The 26879-nt window shown below is 47.3% G+C and overlaps 1 protein-coding gene and 2 long non-coding RNA genes across 9 annotated transcripts in view; 1 reads left to right on the plus strand and 2 right to left on the minus strand.

Annotated features, from left to right (window-relative positions):
• ASIC2 (acid sensing ion channel subunit 2) overlaps nt 1-26879 on the minus strand; it is a 995000-nt gene that overhangs the window by 517623 nt on the left and 450498 nt on the right. The window lies entirely within an intron of this gene.
• LOC140606291 (uncharacterized) lies at nt 532-22146 on the plus strand. 6 transcript variants are annotated; one of them, XR_012008635.1, is made up of 6 exons: nt 532-856; nt 7915-8040; nt 13377-13512; nt 14366-15456; nt 15679-15904; nt 20000-22146. It is a non-coding gene; the product is annotated as an uncharacterized lncRNA (long non-coding RNA). The 6 variants fall into 6 exon arrangements; XR_012008636.1 differs by having other exon boundaries at nt 14369-15456; XR_012008637.1 differs by lacking the exon at nt 15679-15904 and having other exon boundaries at nt 534-856.
• Nucleotides 10096-15451, minus strand: LOC140606292 (uncharacterized). Its single transcript, XR_012008641.1, has 2 exons — nt 15104-15451; nt 10096-10216 (listed from the first exon to the last, which is right to left on the minus strand). It is a non-coding gene; the product is annotated as an uncharacterized lncRNA (long non-coding RNA).

Raw genomic sequence — 26879 nt, forward strand, 5'->3', positions numbered from 1 at the left:
ATTGGTAGTTGGCTGACACTTGCCAGTTTTATTAGACCACAGCGTAGACAGTTAAGAACAAACTGTGTTTGGTTGCTCTGTGGCTGAGAAAGTATATTGATGACAGCACAGCTGACCTTGCAGGTCCTAGGTGGGCATGTTCTGGGGCTCCTAGAGCAGAGCGAGCTTGGGTAAGCCTCTGCTTGGGTTTAGCTTAGCCAGAGCTATAAGCCCTTTGAATTCTTTCCTTTCCCTTGCCTCAGCCCTGAACCCTTGGCAAGGTGCAGGAATCTGTTTCCATAAAACCAATTTATTTTTCCATTTATTTGATTAATTGAAATTGCTAATACTCTGGCCTCAAGGTCGTAAACACTGGGTAATAAAACCCCCTTTACATCTGTCCAGTGCTTTAGTGTTCGTTAAGCACTTTCACATCTATTATCTGATGTGACCCTTAGAACAACCCTGCAAAGTAGGCAGGGAAGAGATTATAATGGCCAGTTCATAGAGAGGGAGATATGTGTTGCCAATGGTTACAAGGTATGATGGAACAGAGGTGAGACTGAGGCTTATATTCTGGGTCCAATTGTCTTGTAGGGTGACTGACCATTCCAATTTACCCAGGACAGAGGGGGTTCCCAGGGTCTGGGACCTTTTTGAAACTGGAAAATCCCAGGAAAACTGGGAGGATTTGGTCACCCTACTTGGTCTCTCATGATGGATCCCTGTTACCCTCACCGGGTTTAGCTGATGGAGGTGTCCTGTGGCCCAGCACAGCCAAGGCTGACGTACTTGGACAAGTCATCAAGGGGTACGAGCTGAGAAGAGTCAACCCTGAATGACAGATGATCCATCTGAGCCAGATCTTGGGTTGGAGGTAGGTAGGTTGTCAGGGGACAGGAGGCAGGGTGGGGACATATGAGAGACCCTTCCTGCCTGGGCTGCTCATAGAGACAAGTCACCAGAGAAGGATCCTGAGAGCCTAATGGTGCTCAGCCACAAAGGGACACTAACATGAACTGGTTGATCAGACCTAACATAGGCCTAAACATAGATGGGACAGAGGCACAAAGGGTTGATGGGACAATGAAGGGGGAAGGAAAGGATCAGAGGAGCAGTGGGCAGAGAGAGGGGTGGGTACACATGAGGTGGTCTTAGCCAGAGAGGAATCTCGTGGCCACCAGCTGCTCCCTCCTAACCTAGAGGTCAGCCCCTTCCTGATCCATTAGCCAATCCCATTTGGCTAAGAAAGGAGGAAAGGAGAAGTGATTTGCCCAAAGTGGACTGAACCAGGGCTGGAAATTGAGGACTCCATTACTCAAGGCACCTAGCCTTGAAACAGAGCAAGATCAGGGCCGGTCACCCCAGGCTTGTGTTCATTGATATGCCCCCTTGTTCACTTTATTCTGGCCCTGACTCTCTCCCCAGTCCTCTGTCCCCAGGAACTTGTCCTCATTCCTGCCCCCTGCCCCCCACCACACACACACCCAGGGCTTCAGGATGAAAATCTCAAGTCTTAGTTCCATTCGCCTTGCTTATTAGCATTTTGACTTTAGTAATGTGAACGAATTCAAATCTGATTGGGAAATCATTGAGCTAAACCAAGCCCAGCACAAAGCAATTGAGTAGAAAATTGTGGATACCAGTGGCAATTTTCCCTCCCTGCCCAGAGAAGGAGAGATACCATTGCTGAGGTCACTTTAGAGGTAGGCAGAGAGAGAGGGGCCCTCATCGTGGGCACCTGCACTAGCTGTGTGCAGGTCACCCTGTGGCTGGCAAGAAAGCCCCAAAGGTTGGAGTATAGATGGGGAACCATCTAATGTTGGTGGAAATACTGTAAATAATATAATAGCAACTAGCAAACAAATGGGGTTTCCTGGCTTTGGTGCTGGCAACCACGTAGAATGTTGTAACCTGCATTTTGGCTTTCTCATCTACCTGTTTGATCTTTCATCTGATTTGTATTTTCCTTAGGCTTGATATATTTAATTTATATTTTTCTATTTTATTACCTGTATTTCTTAAAGCCTGCTTAAAGCCTGCTTTGTGTCCTCAGTGGGACACAGTGAGAGGTAAATACACAATCCAAACAACCCCTCCACGAATGTATTCTTGGGAATACAGCGCTGTGGTGCAAGCCTCGGGAACAGGGGAAACAGGATGGTAGGGTGGTGACTGCATGCCCCACTGTTCCCCCATCGCGGCCAGGCTGCAGCTGGGAGCATCTAGCTACCTCTGGGTTACCCCCTTTCTTGTCTCAGAAGGATCCAGCAAGAGTACAAAGCACTCTATGAGCTGCCAATGGGTAGAGAGGTCAATCGCAGCTCTTGTTCATAGCACCAGGCAACCTTGTCCCAGGGCCTTATTGGATCATAGCTTCTTGAATATCTTCATAGAGAAGCCAGTCTATCTTTCTGGAACTTTCTTTTCTGCTGCTTCTAGGTTCCTGGGTTTTTTCCCTTCGGCCTATCTCTACCAATCCACAACTTGAGTGAATTGAGACATGCTTATAAAATTCTTAGGCTGTTGAGAAATCTCACTTTCTCAACTAGCTCTCTGTTCCACTCTTCCCTCCCTTCAGGCCATGCAACAGTCAGCTTGGTGGTTTTAAAGCCTAAATCTGTACTCTACACTCTGCATTGCTCTGGGCGTAAAATTCAGAATTCCTCCCAGACCTTCCAGGCTTTGCATGTTCTGGCCCTTGCCTACTTCTCTCTCCCCTGTTCATGCCTCCCCAGCCTCCCCATGGCTTCCTGGCTCTGCCACACTTGCCTTGCCCTCAAGCATCTGCATTTTCAGTTCCTGTTGCCTGTTGCAGGATCTTCCTCTTTCTTCACATAGCAAGTCCCTTCTCATTCTTGAGGTCTCAGATGACATGTTCCCAGAAATGCTTTCTCTTGCCAGCACATTTAAATTGGGTCTACCCATCGCTCTGCTCAACCTCAAAACTCTACAACATCATTCAACTTCCACCACAGCACTTATCACAACCTGCAGGAATGTTCCTTATTCATTTGATTTGTACTTGGCTCTCTGAGCCATGCATAAGCTTCACAGGGCAGAGACCTGATATTTTCCTGATATTTTTTGACCCCTGCTATATCCCCAGCACCTACTATCTTGGCTACAACATGGGGGGTTCTTACCAAATATCTGTGAGATAAATGTATCCACAACTTAAACCAGGAGTTGGGGAACTATGGCCTGTGGGCCAAATGTGGCCCACTGCCTATTTGTGTAAATAAAGTTTTATTGGAATGCAGCCTAATCATTTGCCTATTGTCTATGGCTGTTTTGGTGCTACAATGGCAGACACTGAATACTTGCAAACAGAGATCACATAGCCCACAGAGCTGAAGGTATTTACTCTCTGACCCTTTAGAGAAAAAGTGTGCTGACCCCTGGCTTCTACCATAATAATAGCTTAGTCCATACAGACATTCAGAATTTCACTTACCAAGGAACCAGAGACAGCAGGATTCAGGATCGATTTAGTGGCTCAGTGATATCATCAAGGACTCACAGTCAGTCCTCTTATTCTGTCCTCTGCCTGATAGAGCAACCATCCCTCAAGGTCCCAAGATTACTACTGCAGCTATGACTATCATATACTTGCACATACAAGCTCCAAAGGAGTGTAATGAGAACAAAAACTGGCTTTCTCCTTTCCCAGGGAGAAAATCTTCTCCCAGAAAGACACCAAGTGGACGTCACCTTGTGTTTTATCAGCTAGAACTAGGTCACATGCTCACTTTTGGACCAATCACTATAAAGGGGAAGCGGACAACTACGACTGGCTCAGGCCAATGATGCTTCATGCCGTGAGGTTGGATACATTGCCTTCAGGAATCAGAAAAAAGAGAGAATGTCTACAACATATGTGAATGGATCAGCATGCCCCATTTCTTCACACTGAAGATGGTTGTGATGAAAGACTAAAGTTTGTCCAGTCTCTCTTGATAGAACTAAAAACAATTGGGCGCATTATTACTCTTTTTCCTTTTCTAGCTTTCAGGTAGATCTTACCTCTCATCTTTTACCTTCTCCACCATTTTTTCTCCCAGCAGCCACCAGCCTTGATCATAACTTCAGGAAAGCAGGTTTCAGCTGACTTTATGACAATCCCACTTGATTCAGATTTTCCTAAAAAAGCCAGCCTTGTCTGATGATAAGGATTTGAGGGGCACCCAGAGGAAATGTAAAATGCCCCACATTTTATTCTCCACCAGCCAAGTCCAATGTTTTAAATCCAGTTATATAAAAGACATCTTGGTTTAATGCTTTGTTCTCCAGAATGCCTCTGTTAAAATGGATGTTACTTTCAAAAGGCCATGCATGGTGAGTTTATGACTTAATCCCAAAGGTTTGGGGTCATACATCATCTTGGACAGCAGAAATACTGACCTTGAGGGGAGAAGGGAGCAGTGTTATAATGGAAATAGAACTATAAGCCAGAATACCCAGATTCTAGTTCCCTTTGTCTATTTATTTTCTATGCACTTAGGAAAATTCACTTTCTCTCTCTGGACCTCATCTTCCTCATCTGTTCCATGAAATGCTTGGATTTAGTGATCTGTAAGAACACTTTCATCTGGTTAAAAGGGCTTGGCTATACACACTATACAGTTTCATGCCCACATTACTGGATTCATTCATTCATCATTCCTTTAGCTAATCTTTCAATATATATTTATTGAGTATCTCCATGTGCTAGGAATTTTGCTAGTTGCTGGGAATGTAGCAGTTCCTGCCCTTATGGAGCTTACTGTCTCGTGGGGAAGACAAAGAGTACACAGGGACATATAACATCTTGTGACAAGCATGGTGATAGGAAAGGTGCTGACTCATTTGCAAGCTCATGGCAGGTCAGGGCAGAGTCAGCAGATGCTCCCTGGGATAAGAGGTCAATGGGGCTTCCCAGAGATGGTGATGTCTATGCTAAGACCCTAAGGAGGAGTCCAAGTTAATCAAGCTGGAGTGAAGAAAAGAGGGAAGAATTTCTCTAGTAAGGGTATCGGCACATGTTGAGAACTATTAATAAACTGCTTATCATTTATCCCACATCTGAGGTTCGGTCTTTTTCCCAACCAATATACTTGCTATGTTACCTATTTAAAATTATGGTGGAAAGAGCAATCAGATATGTTTAAAAAGAACTTGAGTCAAGTTCATCTAAACAAATACCATTGTGATAGTAGCTGGTGTTGGTGTCTATTTCATTAATTTGAAATGCATACTGTTCACTTCAAAGATGCCATATATATGTATATCTCAGATCTATTAATTTCAAACAGAATTATCAGATTGTCACAATGTGCTAGACAATTGGCTTGAGCCAGAGATATAAAATAGAGGAGGACACAGTCCATATTCTTTGGGAGTTCATATCTTAGTCTGGACATAGTCAAGTACGTTAATAATCAGAGTACAATGTGTACTAGGTGCATAAAAGATGGTGTTCCAAACAGGCTGGATCCAGGAAAGCTTTCAGAAAGCATAAGCTCTGAACTGAATTCATTTTCTTGTTTATTCATTCAACCATTTTTAAAAATTTATTTATTCATGAGAAACACAGAGAGAGAGGCAGAGACATAGGCAGAGGGAGAAGCAGGCTCCCTGCAGGAAGCCCAATGCGGGACTTGATCCCAGGACCCCAGGATCATGATCTGAGCCAAAGACAGACGCTCAACCACTGTGCCTTCCAGGTGCACCACGTTCGTCCATTTTAATTGTTGTAAAATACACATACATAAAATTCACCATCTTAACTACTTTAAGTGCACAATTCAGAGATATTAAATTCATCCACAAGGCTATGCAAAGACCACCACTATCCATCTCTAGGCACCTTTCATCATTCCAAATAGAAACCCTGAACTTATTATACAGTAAGTCCCCATTCCCTCCTTGCTCCTAGCCTGAGATAACCTCTGCTCTACTTTCTATACCCATGAATTTTCCCACTTTAAATACTTCATATAACTTGAATCACACAATATTTGTCCTTTTATTTCACTCAGCACAACGTCATTAAGACTTATGCATGTTGTACATGGATCACTACTTCATTTCTTTTTAAGGCTGAATAATATTCCATTATATGTATATGTCCCACTTTGTTTATCCATTCACCTGTTGGTGAACACTTGTTGTTTCCACCCTTTGATGAATAATGCAGCTATGAACATTAATGTTCAACATCTGTCTGAATCTGTTTTAATCTGAGTATGTACCTGCGAGTGGCATTGCTAGATCATATAGTAATTTGCATTGAACTTTGAAGGCCAAGAAAATGAGCAAGAATAAGCATGTATTAATGCCAAGGGAGGGCACAACTCTGTGGGACCACCCACCCATCACACAGTCTCTCACTTCTCCTTTCAAGGACCATCCTGTGTGTCCACCATGATGACCACCACGTAGGTCAATCCCAGTTTCCCTAGAAGTGTGACTCTGTCACTCCCTGGATGATAACTGCTGCTTTCCTGCCTCCTTCCCCATCTGGGGAAGGACACCCTAGGTTTTTCCATGGGTTGGTAACCTCCCCCTGCCTACATCACTGAGTTGTGTTGAAGGGCAAGGAGTAAAACTTGTAAAGTGGTGGTACAGACATTTGTGGTTGTAGCTATTGCTGCTGTTCTCATTGTCATCTTCGTTAGAACACTTTGCTGTGATAAAGAACAGGTTCCTTCATTGACAATCAAGTCATCCAGGCCCATGAGGGAAAAAAAAAAAAGTATGACATCTTAAATTGCTGTATCTCTGCACTACACCCCAATTCCTCCCAACACCAAAATCTGTGATAATAACAGGAGTGGAAATGCCATGTGCCACATCCTGAGAGATACAAAGCAAGCCAGGCTGCTTTTCTCACTTAGAAGGTTGACAGATGTGTCTGATGAATATGTTAGAAATTCTGGAGCAGAAGCCTCCTACCTCAAAGAGTTAATTCCCTAAGGCTTGGTCTATTTGTTTGCAAACATCTAAAACATAATTATTGGGAAACACCTGAGTGGCTGGCACATTGCAAGGGCTCTGTGTGGGTACAGAAGCCTAATACAAGGGGTCCTAGCCTTTAGCCCGATGGTGAATTTATTCTAAGGTCCTCAAATGTTCCATGCCTATTTTCTGACACCTGAATTCTAGTTCTATCTGCTGGTCTGAGCTCTAAGTGTGAGTGTCTTCCCTGCTAAAAGGATGTCCATTTAAGTAATTCCTTTGCTTTAGTTTGAGGAAGCTGACTTTTAATTACTGGCTGCCTGTCTGGTTTCTACCTATAGTCAATGAAAACCCTGGAACCTATCTGCCACAGCATATGAGGACTTTCTAAATTGTGTGACTCATAAAATTACCCCAGAGTCTCTGAACTACTCTACACCTCTAATAAAAAACACAGTTCCAGTTTCCCCTTAGGCTCAGAATGGCAAAGAGGTATCACTGATGTTGCCACTCCTTAGCGTCCAGCAGGCATGAATAATCCATCATGGAGCCGGGGCCTGGTTTCTCACTCTTTCTCCAATGCCATGCTCCTGGCAGCCACTTTCAATTGATCTGAGCCTGTACTCATGCTATGCAATAGACACTGTTGGTGTCCCACTCAGATCTTTCGGGGCCACACACTCAGCCCCCAGCTACTGAAAGTATTGTTTATAACAGCCCACAATTGTACCTTCTTCCTGAGAATTGGCCTCTGCTAGGTCAGATAGGGCCAGCTCTATAGGAAATGTCTCCAATGCCATGCTTTGACTGATACAAGGGTACAAAAGGCTGATCCCCTTGCTATTCACACGTATTCATATCCCTGGCATCAAGCTTTGCCTGGCTTCTCCTCCTCTTGCTCTATCCTGTTTCCCTCCTGCCCTTACAGATTGTGTCTGAGAGCACACCTCCAATAAATCCTCACACCAGAATCCCTGTTTCTGTTTCTTTTCCCAGGGAACCTGACCTAAACTAGTCATTTGTTATACCTGCCTCTGACTCTACAATCAGGAAGGAAAAGCCAAAGACAAGGAAAACTTGAGTGAACATGCACAGCTTCTACTCTCTGTTCAATGCAATCACGTAAACAATCCTTACAAATGTGTACTGAGTCCTGGACATGTGTTGGGTGTTGTGCTAGATACTGAGGACACAATGGCACACAAGACCAAGGTGGTCCATGTCCTTAAGGAACTCCCATTCCAGTGGGATGGTATAGATATGATGGCAAGAACTCTGTACTTTGCACCAAAGGGAAGGCGGATGGTACAATGAAAAGAATAGATTCTGAAGAATCTCTCAAGAGACAGACTCAGAAGCCCAAATTTTGCCCTGGTTTTCTCATTACCAAGAACAGGAGCTTTATAATTTGTGGCTCAGAGACCCCTAGAGATTCATGACAGAGCTTCGCAGGATTCATAATCTTCTCTCCCAAATTGAAATGCATATGTCTTTTTTTCCTGCAAAATTATCCATACCTTCCACGAGATTTCTGAAGGCATCTATGAACCACAAAAGTCAGGAATCACTGCTTAGATTTCATGGCTAGCATATCCAGAGGTCTTGAGACAAAGATGGAGAGAGGTTTTTGATAATATCAAAACATCCCTTGAGGAGGTAACAATCGTGTGTGCAGGCCCAGCTGTGATGTCAATGGAACATCTGGCTGATAAATGAATTATTCTCTTTCCAAAGGTTTTGAATCATGCAGTGACTGCATTTTAGAGCTGTAAGCCTGCTCACTGCTGGGCACTTGATTTTCTCTCTGGGTCTTCTCCTTGGTAAAATAAGCAGAAGATGCTTATGATATTCAAGGTCCATCACTGACTTTTTAAGGAACCTCGGTAACCATCTATTTTAGGATCTATTTTAAAGGTGGCAGGGTATAGTAGCTAAGTGAAGAGTTTCAGAGCCGGAAAGCTTAGGTCTGAATCTCAAGTTGCCACTCCAGTGAGTTTCCTCTTGGGGCCTTTAGGAAATGGTGACAATATGGATAGTGGTACCCCCCACGGGGTTGTTTTGAAAACAAGAGTTGAACACACGCAGTGCTTAGACCACAGCTAGGCACATAGTAGGTACTCAGTAAGTGTTGGCTCTTCTATTATTTGTACATGGAAGAGAGAACTGAAGGTGCAAGGGGCGATTCTCAAGTCAATCCAGTGACCTCGTGCCAGTCTGAGCTATCTCCAAGGGACCCCTGCCTGCTACACCTGCCGACCAGCTTCACTTCTCTCAAGACGGCATGGTTTCCCAGTATCTGCAAGACTCCAACAACCACAGCCTCAGAAAAGAGACTCCTAACTCTGGGAACGAACAAGGGGTAGTGGAAGGAGAGGGGCAGAGGGATGGGGTGACTGGGTGATGGGCACTGAAGGGCACTTGACGGGATGAGCACTGGGTGTTATACTGCATGTTGGCAAATTGAACTACAATAAAAAATATACAAAAAAAAAAAAAAAAAGCCCATCCCCAGGGTCTGCTTCTGCAGGCTGCCTGCTTCCAGGACCCTGTCTGGGTCAGCTTTTATACCAGGACCTGGATGATTTGAGGATGTGTGTGTCAGGTGAACTCTGAAGTGAGAGAAACCCAGAGATGGTCCACGTTGTCTGTAATGAGTTAGAATACAATTTCCATCACTATTACTAATAGCATCATCCTCTCGCATTCAGCACTTGGCAATTTACAAGGCGCCGTCATGCTGTCACGTTGCTCCTCCAACAACCTTGGATCGGAGACTTGATAATCACTGTGTAAACCGTCAGGAAGCTCAGACCTGGAGAAATTAACTAATGTGCCCAAGGCCAGACAATATTTTTAAAAGGTACAATTGAAAACCAGGTCCATCTGACCTGCCATCTAGTACTCTTCCTGCTATACAAGAACGGGAGCCTCAGGGGGCTAGGAGACCCCCGGAGCAAGTGGACGGAGGCCAGCAAGACTGGGAGGAGGGGCAGGGTCCTCAGGAGACAAGAGGCCGGAGGACAGAAGCCCAGGTTGTTCTAAGACAGAGCATACCTCAGTGAGTGGCATCTTTTGCCTTCCCACCTGGGGAGACTCAGCCACGGGGACCCCTGTTCCTGTGTCTTTCTGTCAGCTGTGTGTCAGAAAAATGAGCCTGGGCTTCAAAAACCAATGTGGTGTGAGTTTAGATCTTTATTTTACCATTGGAGAGACATCAGGCAAGTTACACAGCATCCCTGAGCTTCTGTTTCTTCATCAGCAAAAGTAGAAAAGACGCATCTGCCTTGCAGGGCCACTGCTGAGATGAGATTAAATAATGAATGCATTGTTGTAGGTAATACTTGGGGAGTAATGGCCGGAGAAGAGGATTAGCCACATGGCCAGAGACAGCCAGGAGGCCTCCCTGTGGGGTGCCAGGCGGGACTGAGCTGTGTGTCCTGCGCTCTGGGCTCCCTTTCCTCTCTGGATCCCCCTCTGTGGCAAGCTAAGCAGTCCTCCCCTGGCTGGTGTTGACTGGGCCTCCTCTGGCTACAGACTGGCTAATGCTCCCGGCCTAGTAGTTCTTAGCCAAGCTGGGCCAATTAAGCTGCATTCCTCTGATTGTTTTGGTAGCTTTTCTCTGAATTCCCTCCAACTGGTCTACAAATAGGTTCTAAATTTAGATTCAAGCGCCAAATCTTGGAGCTCCGAGCTTCTTTCTGCTCTAGCCAACCGTGGGGCTTCTGTGCCTTCCAGGGTAGGGGGGCAGGGCTGGTATTTCTCCTCCTCTCAATCTCTCTCTCTCCCCCGCCCCCATCCCTTTCCCCTAATCGTCAACACAAAGGCAAGGAATGACTGCGACATGATTTATTTTGTTTGTGGAGTACAGGTTCATAATCAGTTAGAAAACAGTTTTTCTTATTTAAACTTCCAGGAAAGTGACAGTAGAGAATTAAAGGGGGATTAATGGAATGCACAAATTCTTTCTGTGCTCTGGAAACTGCACAGAGGAAACAAAACAATTTAGAAATAGCAAGGGATGGGGGAAGAGAGTAAGGGCAAGAGTAGAGTGGTTTCTCTTCTGTGTCTTCATGCCTCACCCCTACATCTGCTGGGTTTGTGCTCCCTAAAGCCTCAAGCTTGAGCCAGCAGTGTCTCCTCCTACAGGTGGTTAGGACCCGCTGCATCCCAGGAGGCAGATTCTCCTTCTTCCCTCCCTCCCCTCCCCCTTTCCTCTCCTCCTCTTCTTCAATTTCATCCTTCTCTCCTTCTTCTGGTTGCCACCTGGTCCTCCATTTTATCTCCCTCTCCCCTCGCCTCTTGTCCTCCTCCATAGCAGTATCAGATTCCTTGCCGCCAGGCATCTTTCACACCAGCTTACGCTCTGGAAAGCCCTCTCCTACCCCTAGTCTCACTGGAGTTGGACAACAGCCCTGCAGACATGGGGCAGGTGCCTGGGAAAGAATGATCTCACTGCTGGTTAGAGGAGCAGATCAACGCCACCGAGGCCTCATGACAAGGCCGGCAGAGGAACCAGACTCTCCTGTTGTCTCAGAGCCTCATTCCCATCAACCCAGAGGATACCTGTTGACTGTCCCCAGCAAATCACAGTGGCAACATGCCTCTCTGTTGTCACCAAAGCCCCCGAGGACATCTCACAAATTGTGAAGGATGCCCAGAGGGTCCTGCAGGCAAGACGACATGGTGGAGGGGTACTAGAAATGCCTGGACAGCCAGCCAGAGAGTGTTTTCACTTCTTACAGATCAAGCCTCTTTCTCCCAGCATCTCAAAGGGAATGTCAGCTCATAAATTTAAATCTGTCAACAAGTTTTGGATCTAACAATATTTTAGGCGCATGCAGAGACGACAATCCTGGTTCCTGCACAAGTGACACATCCTTGCTCTGTAAAATGGACCTGTCACTCGTACATACATGACCTAAGTATCGCTTCTGTAAGAATCAGGTGGGATAATGAGTGTGAAGAAGTTTTACAAACTACAAAGTTCTACAGCAATACAAATAACTCTTTTGTTGCAGAGATGGCGATAGTCATAGGGATGGAGTTGGTCTTCCAGGATGGAACTGGCGCTGGAAATAGCGTTTGAGGGCTTGTTGCCTGACCCCTCATGGGTAAGGGAAGTGAGATCCAGACAGAAGCAATAGTCCTCTCTGATAGGGCCACAGTGCAGATAACAGGACTGGATGGTTTCAGGATCTGGTCTCGCGGCTTGCCTCTTTCTGGAAGAAAGCATCTCTTTCTTTTCTTGAGCGTCAGAGACGCTCAGAGAAAACGTCTCTGCTTTTCTTTTCTTGATTTTTTTCCTCTTTCCTTCCTCAAAATTTGGTAACATGCCAAATATATCAAAATACTTCAAAATACTCTTTACCCACAGCTTTTTCTCTCCCTAAATATTATTTATCCTATATCCCATTCTATCAAGATCCTGTGAGATGGCTTTAAAAAATTATTGACAAATCCATGCTAAGGGGTTAAGAAAGAAACCATGGTGTCCAACTGTGCTACTTCCACGTGGGCGCCACTTTCCTTTCAACAGAGGCCTTCACAGACCTCTCAAAGAAGGAAAAATGACTATCAGGGGATTTTAAGTTCTGTGTCTGGCCACTGGAGATTTTATCCAGTTAGGCTGTTGGTCCAGCTTGTTCTTCTGTGGTGAGAGTACACCTCATCAAGTCATCCTCCCACTCTTACCTCATGACAAACCCTCTGGGTTCTTGTCTCTTGTTGGCTCATTTATCCATACTTCTGAGCTCCGTGACCCTGACCAGTGGTATTGGCCATTTCCACTGGCTTGACGAAAAAGCCCTACACCATGATGGTTGGTGTCCACAGAGTATGTACAAGTTACTCTCTATCCAGAGATCAAGGATCCAGCTTGAACTTCCTTCTGTATCTTCAGGAATTAACCATATAGGTGCTCAAAGAGTGTGAGTGCAGGGCAAGAGCAGAGTTTCTGCAGGCTGTGTCCAGGACAGAAGCAGTATGTGTAAAGGTGCGAGGGTGGGCATTGAAAGGGGATTTGAAAGAAGACTGCCCAGGGAGAAGAAGTGAACAGATAATGTCCTACTGGGTATCAGTTGTCTGTTCCCTTTCCTCTCTGGCTGGCTTGTGGACTTTGTGTCTCTTATTTTTTCTTGCGTGCTTAGAGCCTATTACAGATGCTGAAATGTCAGCATTCGATGAATGCCGGTGCTAGAATAAGAGGCCTTGGTACCTCCAGGACAAGCAATAATGAAATGTCAGAATTTGGAGAACGTAATGTCAGCAATTTTAGAAATTATTTAGTTCAATTCCCCTTGAGTGCTCTGTCGGAAAGGCGGAGACTGTCGATAGGGTATCCAAGGATGCATTTTGCTGGAAAGAATCAGTACCTCTGTGCGCACATATGCCCACCTGCTCTGGTGTGGGGCGGAGGGGCGGGGGGGGGATTCTCTTCTATATCTGTATGTATCTTACAGTTGTAGGAAATGAGATCTGAAGGGGCAAGAGAGATCACCTAAGTGAATCCTCTGGTTGCAGAGAAAAAAGAAACTGAAGCTGAGGAACGGCATCCTTATCTCCAAAGTGGGAACCTTGATATATACCGTTTGCTTGGTAAGGGTATGGATGGGGTCAATAAGATCATGACTATCAACTTGCAAAAAAATACCAAAACTACATTTAGAATATGAGTAAAAACCCAGTGTGCATGGGATTAGGCTCAGAACTAGGGGGCACAGTGCTCATGAAGGACGGAGCTGCTTTGGGAGTATAGGGAAGAAAAGGCATGGAGAGGTGGAGGGGAAGGCCATTCTCCCAGACTTGTGGGATCCCCACCTCCATACACACACAGCTGAAGGTGGAGCCACCAGCCAGCCAAGTAGGAAATAAAGGGGGAGCAGTGAGGTCGTTGGGCCAGGAGAAGACTAGAGTAGACAAGAGAAGTGGTCCTGGATTGGAGCATGTGTGAGGCTTCTTCAGTTTGGAGATGCTCCAGATAATAGGGCATCACTCGGGAGTGCCAGGGTGCTGCAGGCCACCAGGTCTGGGGCTCAGGGCTACTGAGGCTTGGTTATTAATGCTTCTGGATAATTGCTGGCTGGTGTGCAGGAGCATGTGTGTGAGGAAACAGGTAAGGGGAATGGGAGACAATTGGCCAAAGCCCCATGGTGGGATGTCTTGGAAGGAGGGACTGGACACAGGCTCTTAAAGCAGGACTGCCCCTCCTGGCATCACAAGCAGGGCAAGCAGAGAGAAGGGGACATTCTGTGCAGAACAAGCATGGAGCCCAAGACATGGGCCTTGGCAGCTCTCTGGGTGGGGAAGGTCTGGACCGCTGCTGGTTTCCCGCTCCCACCACTCCTCCAGAGTCAGCTCAGACTCTCAGCCTCCTCTCCCTTTTCTACTCTGCTACCTAAGTTGCTTGAGCCAAAATCCTTCATTCTAGCCTTTCATCTTTCTCTCCTAGCAGGATCCTCTTTGACGTATATCCAGAATCTGGTAGTTCCCAAGCCCTTCAAAGCTGCCACACCATCCCACCATCTCGCCCTGGTCTCCTGCTTCTTTCTGCATCCACCGTGGCAGCCTTGCGTTCCCATTTCTGCACAGTGGCCAGGAAGACCTGTTCATGCATCCCTCAGATCCTGTCTCTCTTCTGAGGGAAACCCCCAGAGGCTCCTCACTCACTCAGATATAGAGTCCTGGATCTGCATCTGCTGCAAAAAGACCATCCTGATTTCCTCTCACCACTCCCGCCTGCCCTTGCTCAGTGTGCTTCAACCACACGGGCCTCTCCTGTCTCAGGACACTTGCACAGCCTGGTGCCTCTGTCTGGGCTCCTCTCCCCCGACATGGCCACACAGCCTGCAGGTCCCTGGTCAAATGTCACCTCTTCCTAATACCCTCCCTGTTCCCCTCATATGAAGGAGCTAATTGTTCCTCTGCTCAGGCACTTTTTACCTCCCTGAGCCTGCTTTATTTTTCTCTTCCTTTAGCTCCTGTCCCCACCTGACATATGTGGCCGCTGCTAGTTTCTGGCTGCCGCATACACCCAGCCAAGGGGCACTGTTTGCTGTATAGAAGTACAGTAGGCACTAGAGTGCCCCCTCCATGTGTGCAGGGTACGACCCGTGCTTGTTGCGTCCTTGCTGGAGCTCCAACAATACAACCAGACCTATGATCAGGGAACCTGTAGAATGAAGCTCACCTTCTCTTCACTGCACCTTCTACCTGGCATCTTTCTCTTAGGTGGTTTTTCCTCTTGGGTGCACATTAGCATCCCCCAGGACTCTGTGAGGAAGGCCTGAGCCCTTTCCCATTAATTCCTAGTGTTGTAGAAAGGGAGCCTGAAGTCACTGAGCCTGAACACCATGGTCAAAATGGCCACACCAGCCCTTCCCCTGGCTCCATGTGTCCCTTACTACTTCCTGAAGCCCCACCTTCCTCCATGTGCCATGCTGTCCTCTGACCTCCCAGCAGGAATGAAGTTACCATTGTCATCATTCACTGTGACTGGTTGCTACGGCGACAGGGACAACAGCCATCCACAGAGCAAGTTGGGTCAGTGTGCACCTGGAGTTTAGGAAGGTGGTGGTGATGGGAGTGCGGGCGGGGGTGTCAGGCTGCTGTGAGGGCATTCTCTCCAAGCAGGCATCTGAGAAGGGGACAGCTGCCCTCACCTCCCTTTACTCCCTCCCCTGGCTTATGAGCCCAATGAGGAACCCCAGGAGGTGTGATTGCACATTGTTGGAAGAAGCATGGCCCTAACACAGTTAATTGCAGGGAAGCCTGCATGGGGCCAGTTGCAGCCCCTGGGAAAGGTGCTCCGTGTAGCACGGCCCAACAGCCTCCCTTCCTCTGGAGAGATCTGATGACCTGGCCTAGCACTCAGAAGAGTAGTGGGAAGGAGAAATGGACCAGAGAGAAATGAAATGCATAGAAAAGTGAAGAGATGGGGCCACTCACATGGCTAAACTCAGACGTGGCCCTGCTTAACATTACACCCAGGGTGAGTCTAGTAAGAAGCCAGACTGGGTTCTACCTCCTTCACCTGGCATAAACAGGTTGTGCTGACCTGGCCACATCGGTTATATATTGGTTTAAACAACGTTGGCTGCTATAAAAGGCAAACTCCCGAATCTCAATGATTTAGGCCACACTCCATAGTAAGTGCAATCAACATCTTTGAAGGTAGGGGAACAGTGCTCTCCAGGCTGATAAAGGGTCTGCCAAAAGTAAGTGGCTTCCAAAGTTGTCCTGGATCATGACACTCAGCAGACAGCCTGTGAGGAAGAGTAGAGGGTCACCTGGATGATTTTAGGGCCACATCTAGAAGTGGGCTATATCATTCTGCCCACATTCCACGGGCCACGATTTCATCACACGGCTCCATCTGATTGCTAGGGTGTCTGGAAATGTGTAGTTTAGTTGTGTGGCTAGGAAGAAGAGGAAATCCACTTGCTAAATGGTCTCCACTCCAGGCTGGAAGGGAGCCTGGCACTGTGAGTGGCATGCAGTGTCTGAAGGGAATAGATGGGAGGTAGGTAGTTGCCCAAAGCCAAACAGGAGTGCACCCCCAGGGGTGCAAACAGTACCCAGTAATAGAAGAAGTCAGGATTACAATCCAGATTGGCCTGATTCTAGACCCTTTGGTTATTCTGGTTATTCTAGGGTTCTGCTGAAAAGAGGAAGGAGGGAAGAATGAAGCAGGTAGGGGAGCCATGGGGAGGGCAGTGGTGACAAAGTGGGTTCATAGCGTAGCCACAAGGACTCTCGTCCAGCTTTCAGGTCACACTAGCTTTGCCAGCTAGACAGTGCTCACAAGGTTTTCCTCTGAAGTGCCTTACTATCCTCTTTGAACCCAGAGGAGTGCTGGGGTTACTGTGCACAGCCACAGGTGGGGGAAGCTACGGAGGAACAAAATGAAATCACAGCAGATCCCAGGAACCCTCAGGCCAAAACACAGGGCATCCTTCCCGAAAGATCCTCAGAAAAACAGAACCCTCTGAGAACCTTGGGGGTGGTAGGGCAAGTGCAAGCTGGAAGTGTCAGCAGGGTGAGCACAGAGCAAGCTGCTCTGTGCACAGTGACAGGCTGGAGAGCAAGAGGGTCTGAGGGAGGTCACATTACACTCATCTGGGACCTTTAGAGAAAGACCCAGGCCCCACCCCCAGGCCTTTGGAGTCAGACTGTTCAGAGGCAGGGCTCCATTATGAAAAAGATCCGCCTCCCAAATCTGTCATTCTATGGATGGGGAAATGAGACTCAGAGAGAAGAATAATGATTTTCCCAAAGCCAACAAACTAATGAGAAGCAGAGGCTGACCTAGAACTCTCTTCTCATGTTTGTTAGGCACTGTCTGTTCTGGTGCTGTAACACACATACACACAAACACACACACGCCTACTCACATATATACTCACACTGATGCACATTCACACACTCAGGTGCGTATGAGTGCATTCATATGTGCATACATAGGCGCTATGCGCGTGCACACAAACACTTCACTAAGCCCTCAGGAACCCAGTGGACTCATAATCTCCTGCAGAAACTCTGACACTCAGGCAGTTGGAGGCTGATTTAGCTGTATGTTCCCATAATTGATCCTGCAGCTTTGCACGGATCTAATCCATATTTATCACTTCACATCGGGCAACCAGTACCTTCTGTGCCTGCTGGTGCGGCAAGAACCCGAGCTGGAGTTTGCATGTATAGAAGTGGGTCTCCACCTCAGGTGTAGGCCCAGAAAGAAGATCCATCTCATCTCTGAGAATGCCAGCATTTTCCTCGAGTGGCTCCTGCACAAACAGGGTCCATTTAGAAACCTTCAGTAATATGCAAAAATAGGCTGGGAGTGAAATCTCTGGTCTGAATTACATGAAGTCTGAACTACAGAGAACTTTTAAATACAGCGGTTTTTAATTGCTTGCTTTCAAGACATTCAGGAACAAAAGGGACAGAGAGAGGGAGCAAAATGAGACCAATTAGAAGCACTTTGGGGACCACTTTAATGAATAGTAGAGAAAGTCCTGTGTAATTAGCATGCTTTTTGCTGCTAAGTTAGTATTCCATGTATTGAAAACCAGCTTTTTTTTTTTTTAACTGAATATACTAATTTGGAGGTGAAGGAACAACGTATACCAGCCTATCCTTTGCATGGAGAACAAATTAATTCACATATAATAATAAAGCCATTACACAGACTAGATTATCAGTCACACTAGCTTAGGACACTCTAGACCCCATGCAAACCTAGGACACAGTATTCCCTGAGTTGCGCTCCCCAGTCCCAGGCTTAGACAGCTTCCCCGGGAGCCTAGAGGTATTCACACTCACCCACTCCCGTCTTAGGCACAGGGCCCCTTGCCCAGAGAGCGCTTCTCCCCCTCGCCCTGCACTCCTGTCTCCCCTGGGTGAGCAGCACAGGTGCAGAGTATTATAATAATACAGCTGCAAGAGCGCCATTTATTTCCCACTCCCGGTCTCTGCTTCAATCCATATTTTTATTAAACTTTTTTGTGCAGGGAAGAATATTTAGGGAAAACCATGAAGGGCTGTCAAGCGCCGTTATTAGTCTTCTCAGCTCCTGCCAATGAGCTTTTCCAGGGCAGAAATATTTGCCATTGGGCAGTGGACCCAGGGGCCAGATTGGAAGCAGGAGCTCATTTGGCCAACAGAAGGGAGGATAAAAGACTGCTCTCGAGACGCCAGGAGGACAATGGGAGCAGCAGTTTCCAATTTATTTCACTTCCATTGAATGCATTTTAGAACCCAGCTCCCACATCTGGCAAGCGGGCACCATCCTTCTCTTAGAATCCCCGAGGCTTAGAGCTGGGAGTCACAGAGCATCCGAGTATCTCGGCTCAGCTCTGTTTGGGGCCTTCCAGATGCGAGGCTCTGGGCAGGGGCTGTCAGGCACAGACAAGCCCAGTGGTGGTTGTGCAAACCCCCATTCCCCAACCTGAGTTCAAGGCTAAGTCTTTTTTTTAAGATTTTATTTATTTATTCATTATTTATTTATTTATTCATGAGAGACAGAGAGAGAGAGAGAGGCAGAGACACAGGCAGAGGGAGAAGCAGGCTCCATGCAGGGAGCCCAGTGTGAGACTGGATCCTGGGACTCCAGGATCACACCCTGGGCTGAAGGCGGTGCTAAACCACTGAACCATTGGGGCTGCCCAAGGCTAAGTCCTTAAAGAGGCAGCCTCCCCCGCCCCCCCCACCAACTTGTAATGCTTCCATTCTGATGCTGGTTAAAGTATTAACAGGGTCTGTGTTGCTTCTGAGACTGGGAAGTGCTGGGAGATTAGGATACTATCTCAGCCACCTTTTATCTCTAGTATGCAGCGTAGCACCTGGCACAGTATTAGGCACTCAGAAAATACCTACAGGTGAACGAGTGAATGAGCAAATGGCTGAGTTTACCACCCTGCAACTAATAAATCCTGGGGTACTTGTTGAGAGGGAGGAGGAGATATACCCAGAAATGGCAAGTTGCCTCTATAGGAGGCAATCTGAGGACCACCTGCCTACTTCACACTTGCATCCAATCCCATCCTTAGATGGGGGTGCCTCTTAGCTTCACCCACAGTTTCTATAACCTGTTTCCCTCCTACTGGCTGGAGTGGTGCAGAGCAGGGAAGATATGGGATATGAGAACAGCAAACTTCTTCTTTGGGCCAGTGCCTTGACCAGTGTGTGCTGAACCCACCCTGAGTCCCCAGCACGGGTTTGGCCCAGTCGGGACGGCTGAACATCCTGCTGAAAATCAAGGTGCCTCTGGCCAAGAGGAGCACTACTTAGGATCACAACACATAGTGACTAGAACAACCCGAGAAAATTTAGGAAGCAGACCAACAAAAGCCACGGGACAGAGTGGGAACAGAAGGGTGGAGGAGAGCTTCTCATGCTCTGTGGGTGCTCTCTGCCCAGGTGTGGCCCTCCTGGGGGAACATGCAGGACAAAAACCTCAGGAAGAAGCATCAAACCCGAGGGTGCAGGGGAGGGAGGAAAATCACCCTGGAGACCACCTGCTAGGACTAGAACCCAGGCTCCTCCAACCCTGACCTCTTACCCCCTCACTTCCCACCCTGTTTTCCAGGCCGGAGCCTCCTATCACACCCTCTACAGCTGAATCCAGTGCTCCCTGGAAGACTCAGAGAGACAGACTTTGGACAGCGCTTGCTCTTTCCCTTGGGAGGTGGCCATAGTTATATTTTTCTTTTTGATTTTCTGTGTGGTGGTGGTTGACAGTGACAACAACGCCTGCGGCTCCCAGAACGAGAAGCAATGGAGACATCCACCTGTCACTGGTCCCCGCCTTGTGACTCTCCATCTGCACCAGTCATGGGTGACTTTCATTCACAGAGTCCTTCCCGGACTCCGGCTAGAGGCTTTGGACCACTGGTGACAGAAATATCAGCAAAACTATGGCCCAAATGAGGGGACCTGTGGTCTCCCGGACACCACATTCTCAAGACACTAGAAATAAGAGCATAACTCCAGGGGAGGGGAAGTGAAATGCAGGGCCCTATGAGAAATAGGGAGGGACTGAGCTGCTTCAACCTGGACACAAGTGTCTGGAGGGTCCTACATGCGGGCTGTCAGGGCAAGAGGGATGGGGCTTGCTCTGTGCACCCACAGGACAAAAGCAGAACCAACAGGTAGAATTATAGGAAATAGATCAAGGAAGCTGCTAAGACTCTCCGAAGATGAAATTAATGAGGTCAGCATGATGCAAGCTTTTGTCCCTCCAAACAGAATACCTCCTTGTGCACAGAATTACATGGTTTTCCCACATGCTTACTTCTTTCAATTCTCCACCATCCCCATGAGGAGGTCAGGCTCACTGCCCCCATCTTTAGAGGGTAAGACTGAGTTTCAGGGAGGTCAAGTGGTTTCCTGGAATCACCTCTCCAGTGTGAGGCAAAGCTGGGTTTAAAGGTGAATTTCCTATTCCCAGTCTGGTCCTCCTTCCAATGGGCCCCACGTCCTGCGGTTCAAACGCAAGTCTCAGGATGCATGCATGTGTAGATCCTTATCTCCACAGTGGGCTGTAAATGCCTTCCTCCAGGATTGGTGGTACCTGGGAGGCCTGGGACCCACACCAGGTGGGGACTCTAGGACCCCGCTTATTTTCTCGGGCCTCATCGGGGAACTAAGATCTCCTTTCCTCTAAGATTACCCTCAAACTGGGGGGAGACTTGTGTGTTCCCCTTATCTATGTGAGCTCCATGGGTGTATAACAGGACACAGAGACCTCCACCGGTATTAACTACTTCCTTACTTCCTCTATGTCCATCCGGTCCAGGCTACCTGGTCCAGCCTAATCTTGTTTCCTTCCCAGTCTTTCTATTGTTTACCTGAGTCTTGGCTCTCTGACCCAAACACCAAGGATGCATGTCCTCCCCCAGCTCCGCCCTTGCAGCTCCCCTCCAGCAGCAGGTGCCTCGTGGGTTGGCAGCCTGAATGGAGAGGGTCACCGAGTGATGGGAATGCAGGGCTGGGGACATCGGCAATGCTTCATGAACATCCTGCTGCCTCGTGGCCAGCACCCCTCACCTTCCACCTGAACTGCCAGGACAGAAGTCTACACCTTCCCCTCTGGCTTCCCTCCCACCCATTTTCCCCTTAGCTGCCGAACTGATCTCCTTACAGCATAAAACTGAATCATGGCAATTCAGTACCTAAAAGACTCTAGCAGCCTCCCATTGCCCTTAAAATAAATCACAGAATCTGTGCTGCCCCTCTCGTCTGTGCACAGCCCTCCCCTTGCTCTCCGAGCCACAGTCACTCCATGGTCACTGCAGCCTCTGCCCAGGTCCCCGAGCACACCAAGGACGTTCCTTCACACACGCTGGAAGATCTGCCCAACATCCTTTTCATCAGGATCCCTCCCTGCTCCTCACTTGGTTCTTCTCCTGCTTTTCCTTCAAGCACGGGGTTGAATGTTCCCCGCCCCAGAAGACTTGTGCTCCCAGTCTAAACCGATTCCTCTGGAATCCCCTCCCATTGTATCACCCTCTTCTCTGCTGACTTTATTATAGCTTGGGATTATAGATTCACTTTTGTGTTTAGTTATCACCTGTCATCCCTTCTGGAAGGCAAGCCCCACAAACCAGGGACTGCTGTCTGTTAAGCCCTGCGTCCCTAGAGCTCACCTCTTACCTGTGGGGCATATGAAGGAGAACTGAGAAGGAGAGGGAGAAGAGAAGGGAAGATAAAATGTAAGTGGGGGAGGAGAAGGCAAGGAGGAAGGTGAAGGGAGGAAGGAGGGGGAGGATGAGGAGCAGGGGGCAGGATGGGAGGAGGGTTCTTTAATAAAGACCAGGGTCCTCCCAGCTGACCACAGGCTTCCTCCTCCATGCGAACAACCTGGGATTTGGCTCTGCCGGACTGTGGCGCCCTCACCTGGCAGGTGGAGCTCATGCACCTGCCGTTTCCCTCTACGTGGGACCTTGGAAGGAGTCACAGTAACACACATGTGCCTGCGTGTGTGTGTGTGTGTGTGTGTGTGTGTGTGTGTGTGCACATGCATTTACATTCACATTTGGATGCATGTCTTGGAGTCAGCAAAGAAGCAGGCACTTGGGCTCCCTCCCCACTTTGCCTCTTACCCGAGGCTTTTTCCCCTAATGGCCTGAGGTTTTTTGGATATAACAACAGGCATCAAAAGCCAGACAGCAGGAGCAATCGGAGGGCACACCCGACAAATGGTGCCTGGAAAATCCGCACAGAGGGCTTGCAGGCCTCCAGGAAGCTGGCTTACCATCAGAATGATTTCTGGGAATTGGTGTGGTAGCTGAGCGGGAAATCCACAGACTGCAAGACCCCAGACTTTAGCTAATCAAGGAGGTGAAAGAAAGCCACTCAGTCCCCTCCCTCACTGCTGATAGTCTTTGCTTTCCCAACCAGCTCTTCTAGCCTCTGCCTGGACCCTTTTTCTTACCCTCCCCTCTACCCAAATCAAAATGTCAGCATCTCTAGACCTCAGAGCCCTGCTCTGTGCTGGCTGGTGGATATCTGGGCATGAAAAACCTGCAAACCTGGGCTCTGGTCTTGGCTCTGTGACCTCAGGTGCCTCCCTTCCCTCTCTGGGCTCCATACTGCTCAGCCACAATGTGGCTGCCAATAGCCCCAGGACCCTGACTTCTGTCCTGAATGCTTCCTCTGAAATTAATAGCCTATGGGGCTCCCTGTCAGTCCGCTTTCGCTGCACAATAAAAGCCTTAGTGTCTCAGTGGCTTACAACAGCATCTATTCCACATTCCCTGGGCTATAGGTTCACTAAAGTTCAACTGATCCAGGCTGGCCAGGCTGGGGTGAGCCAGAGCCCAGGCCAGGTCAGATTCAAGTTTGTTCTACATATCTTTATTCTGGCGTCCAGACAGAATGGCTGTCTGGAACATGATCTTCCCATGGCAGGTCACAGGAGTATGAGAAGCCAAAGGAAAATGTGTAGCACATGTAACACCTCTGCTCATACATTGTCCACTGACACTGCATTGCTCTAAGAAAGTCACATGGCCATGGCCAACTGAGTGAAGTGAGGCACGTTCTCTGGCTCCTCCAATGGAAGCAGGACAGAGTCTCAAAGAGCTTGAGTGTGTAATTCTGCTACAGAGAGGAAATGAAGGACTTGGAACAGTTAATCCATGTCCCGCAGGGCCTGTGAGAGGGCATTTGGGTATCCTGGCCAGGCACGGAGGAAGACAGCTAAGGCCAAAGTTTCTCGTCATGCTGCATACATCTTGCAACATAGGGAGGTCTCCGCTTGGACCTTTCTGCTTGTAACAGCGAGTAGCCGTGGTCAGCAATGTCACTGTGCTGCTCTGCGGTTCCCAGCATCCCTTCAGTGAGGTTGGCCACGAGGCTTGTGCTAGAATGTGCACAAAATGATGCCTGTCATTTTCACACTGAGGTGGGTAAGTATGCAGCACGTGTTCACCCTTCACCCCCTGAGGTAACAGTGGGACAATCTGGAAGTCACGGGGGAGGAGTGTGGCCTCAGTCCCTGAGTCTCCATGCAGAGGAGAGAAGCACAGCCCATATTAAATTGTGTCATGAGCAACACATAAACTTCTGTATTGGCAAGCCACTAAGATTTGGGATTTATTTGTTATTGCAGTCTAGCACAGCCTATCCTGGCGAACCCCCTGCTCGTGCCCCTGGCTACCTGACTAAGCGCATCATCTCTTCTATTCCTAATTCAGGTTCATTTATTGACCACCAGGCAGACACCAGAGGCAGAACCTGGGAGGATCTGGTGCAGAAAGGTCTTGTGCTCGGCCCAGAGAAGCCTTGCCCCTGGACGGAGAGAGGAGTTAAGAGTGAAGCTTGGGGGAATATTCTCAGTTATTTCTAAAAATAAAAAGACAATTTATTGTGTGTGTGTGTGTGTGTGTGCACGCATGTGCATGTTTTGTTTTAGTGTAGAGACGCAGAAAACCAACAAACAGAATGGTCTACTATCTCCCAGAGAACCACTGCTTTCATTTTTATTTTTGTTTTCATTTTTAAAATAACAGTAATATGTAGTTGAGCATTCAAAAAAAAATAGACACAAAATGAAAATCAGACTCTCCTCGCTCCTCCAGTTTCTCTATTCACAGGTGCCTGCTTTATGCAGTTTTTTTAGAAAAGATTTTATTTATTTGAGAGAGGGAGGGAGAGAGAAAGAGAGAGAGAGAGAGAATGAGAATGAGCAGTGGGGAGGGGCAGAGGCAGAGGGAGAGAGGGAGAAGCAGACCCCTCGCCTCCACCACCACTAATCAGGGAACCTGACATGGGGCTCTATCCCAGGACCTGAGATCACGATCTGAGCCAAAGGTAGATGCTTGAGCACCTGAGCCACCCAGGTGCCCCCTACTTTATGCGGTCTACGTGAACAGTTCTTCATATTATCTTTTAGGGGATAAATATTATATTGTCTTCTTAAGACTCTGTTCTGTATTTTCCTTTTTATTATTTAATAAGACAGCATCAAGATCTTCCCCCAAACACCATTTGCAGGTGTCTCTCATGCTATTTAATGCTTCCAGAGTATTCCATCATATGGTGGTACTATAATTTGTTTAATATGGTCCTGACTGAGGGACACTGTTCCCACTATTTTTTCCCCACTACAGTCAGTGCTGTATTAATGACTATAATGAATATCGCTGGTCTTATATTTATCAGGCAGCTTCCTAGCAATTGAATTTTTAGGCTAAATGGACTGTATGCTTCAGGTTTTGCTATGTATTGCCAAACTGCCTTCCCTGAAATTGCACCAGTTTACATTCGCACCAGCAGTACCGGAGCCCGCCATGCATCCTCGCCAGCACCGGGTTTTCATTTTTGTCAATTTCATAGCTGTAAAATGGCATATTCTTCCTGCCGTGGTGAATTTTTCAGGGGAAGATTTCCTCCTTATTGCCCACTAGAAACCAGTTTCTTGAATGAACAATTTAACTAATAGCCTGAGAAATAAACGAGACAGAATGAGACAGAACGTTCTTGGGGCTTTGTTGTCTCTCAAAGGCCGCTGCTGTTCTCTATCAAGCTCTGCATGGATGTTCTAGCATCCCTGAACTTCTGCCCTGAGCCCTTAAACTGGTTCCCTGTCCTGTGAGCTGGGCTGCACCACCTAAATATAACCTCAAGGTCACTTTCCCCTTTTTCCTTAGACAGGGACAACCCTGAACAGTCAGAGACACGAGCTCCTTGTCAACGGAGCCGTTCAAATAAAAGTGAACAATTGAATGGTACAGAAATAAATGTCTGCATTAGTTGGGGGGCTACAGATATCACATCTTGGATTTTTTTTTCTTTTTAAGTTCATCCACTGTACTTTTTTCTGATTTAAAAAAAAAAATGTGCCCTTGAAGTGAATTTGAAAGATGCAGGAAGCAGAAAGGAAAAAGTAGAAGTTGCTGGCAATCCTACCCTGCAGTGTTCACATGTTGTTGCATAGATTTCTAGTCCTTTTTTACACATACACACACACACACATACACACACATACATTTACCAAAACCATGAGACTTTCTCCAGAGGCCAGGTAACATGACAGTTAACAGTATGGACTCTTGAATAGAACAGTCTGGGCTTATATCTTGACTTCTTCACTTACTGGCTGTGGGAATATGGACAAATCATTTTTAATCTCAGGGCCTCAATTTTATCATTTGTAAAATGGCTATAATAACAGCATCCCCCCCTCATTGGGTTGTTGTGTGTGTTACATGCCTTAATTATAAATTAAGCTGGCAAATAGTAAGAGCTAGATGTGTTATTATGTATTATTATTATTATTATTACTATTAAAGATTTCATTTATTTATTTGAGAGAGAGCATGCATGCATGCACATGAGCTGGTGGGGAGGTAGGTGGCAGAGAGGCAAAAGCAGGTTCCTTTCTGATCAGGGAGCCCGCTGTGGGGTTCAATCTCAGGACCCTGTGATCATGACCGGAGCTGAAGGCAGATGCTTGATTGACTGAGCCACCCAGGTGCCCCTATGTTTTATTATTATTAAACATTGCTTTCCCTTGTATGAATGTACTATAATTTATTTATCTGAATCTGCTTCTGTTGAACATTTGGATTTCCCCCCCTAGCTTTCCCATCATAAATAATACTGCAATAATCCACCTTGCATGTGGAACTCCACGGCCATTTCTAGCTGTGGGAATTGTCCACCTAATAACACAGTTAACTTCAAAGCTTTTGATCTGCATTGCCAGATTTTCCTGTAAAGGTGGTGACGGCTTGCATTTGTTTCAGCTGTATATGAGAACACTTCCTTGTTCTTTCACCCAAGCAGGGCATTATTGTTTTTAAAGATCTACTACGCTTCTCCCCGGCCCCCAGAATGTATGATTCAACAGACCTTCTTAAGAGGGAAAATTATTTCAGAAGAAAAATAGCAAACCGCAGACAAAAGGTGAAGCTAAAACCAGGATACTTGCAGGATACACATTTGAAAAGGGAAGCTTCTGA

The sequence above is a fragment of the Canis lupus genome, chromosome 16 (genome assembly GCF_048164855.1).
Source record: "Canis lupus baileyi chromosome 16, mCanLup2.hap1, whole genome shotgun sequence".
NCBI lineage: Eukaryota > Metazoa > Chordata > Mammalia > Carnivora > Canidae > Canis > Canis lupus.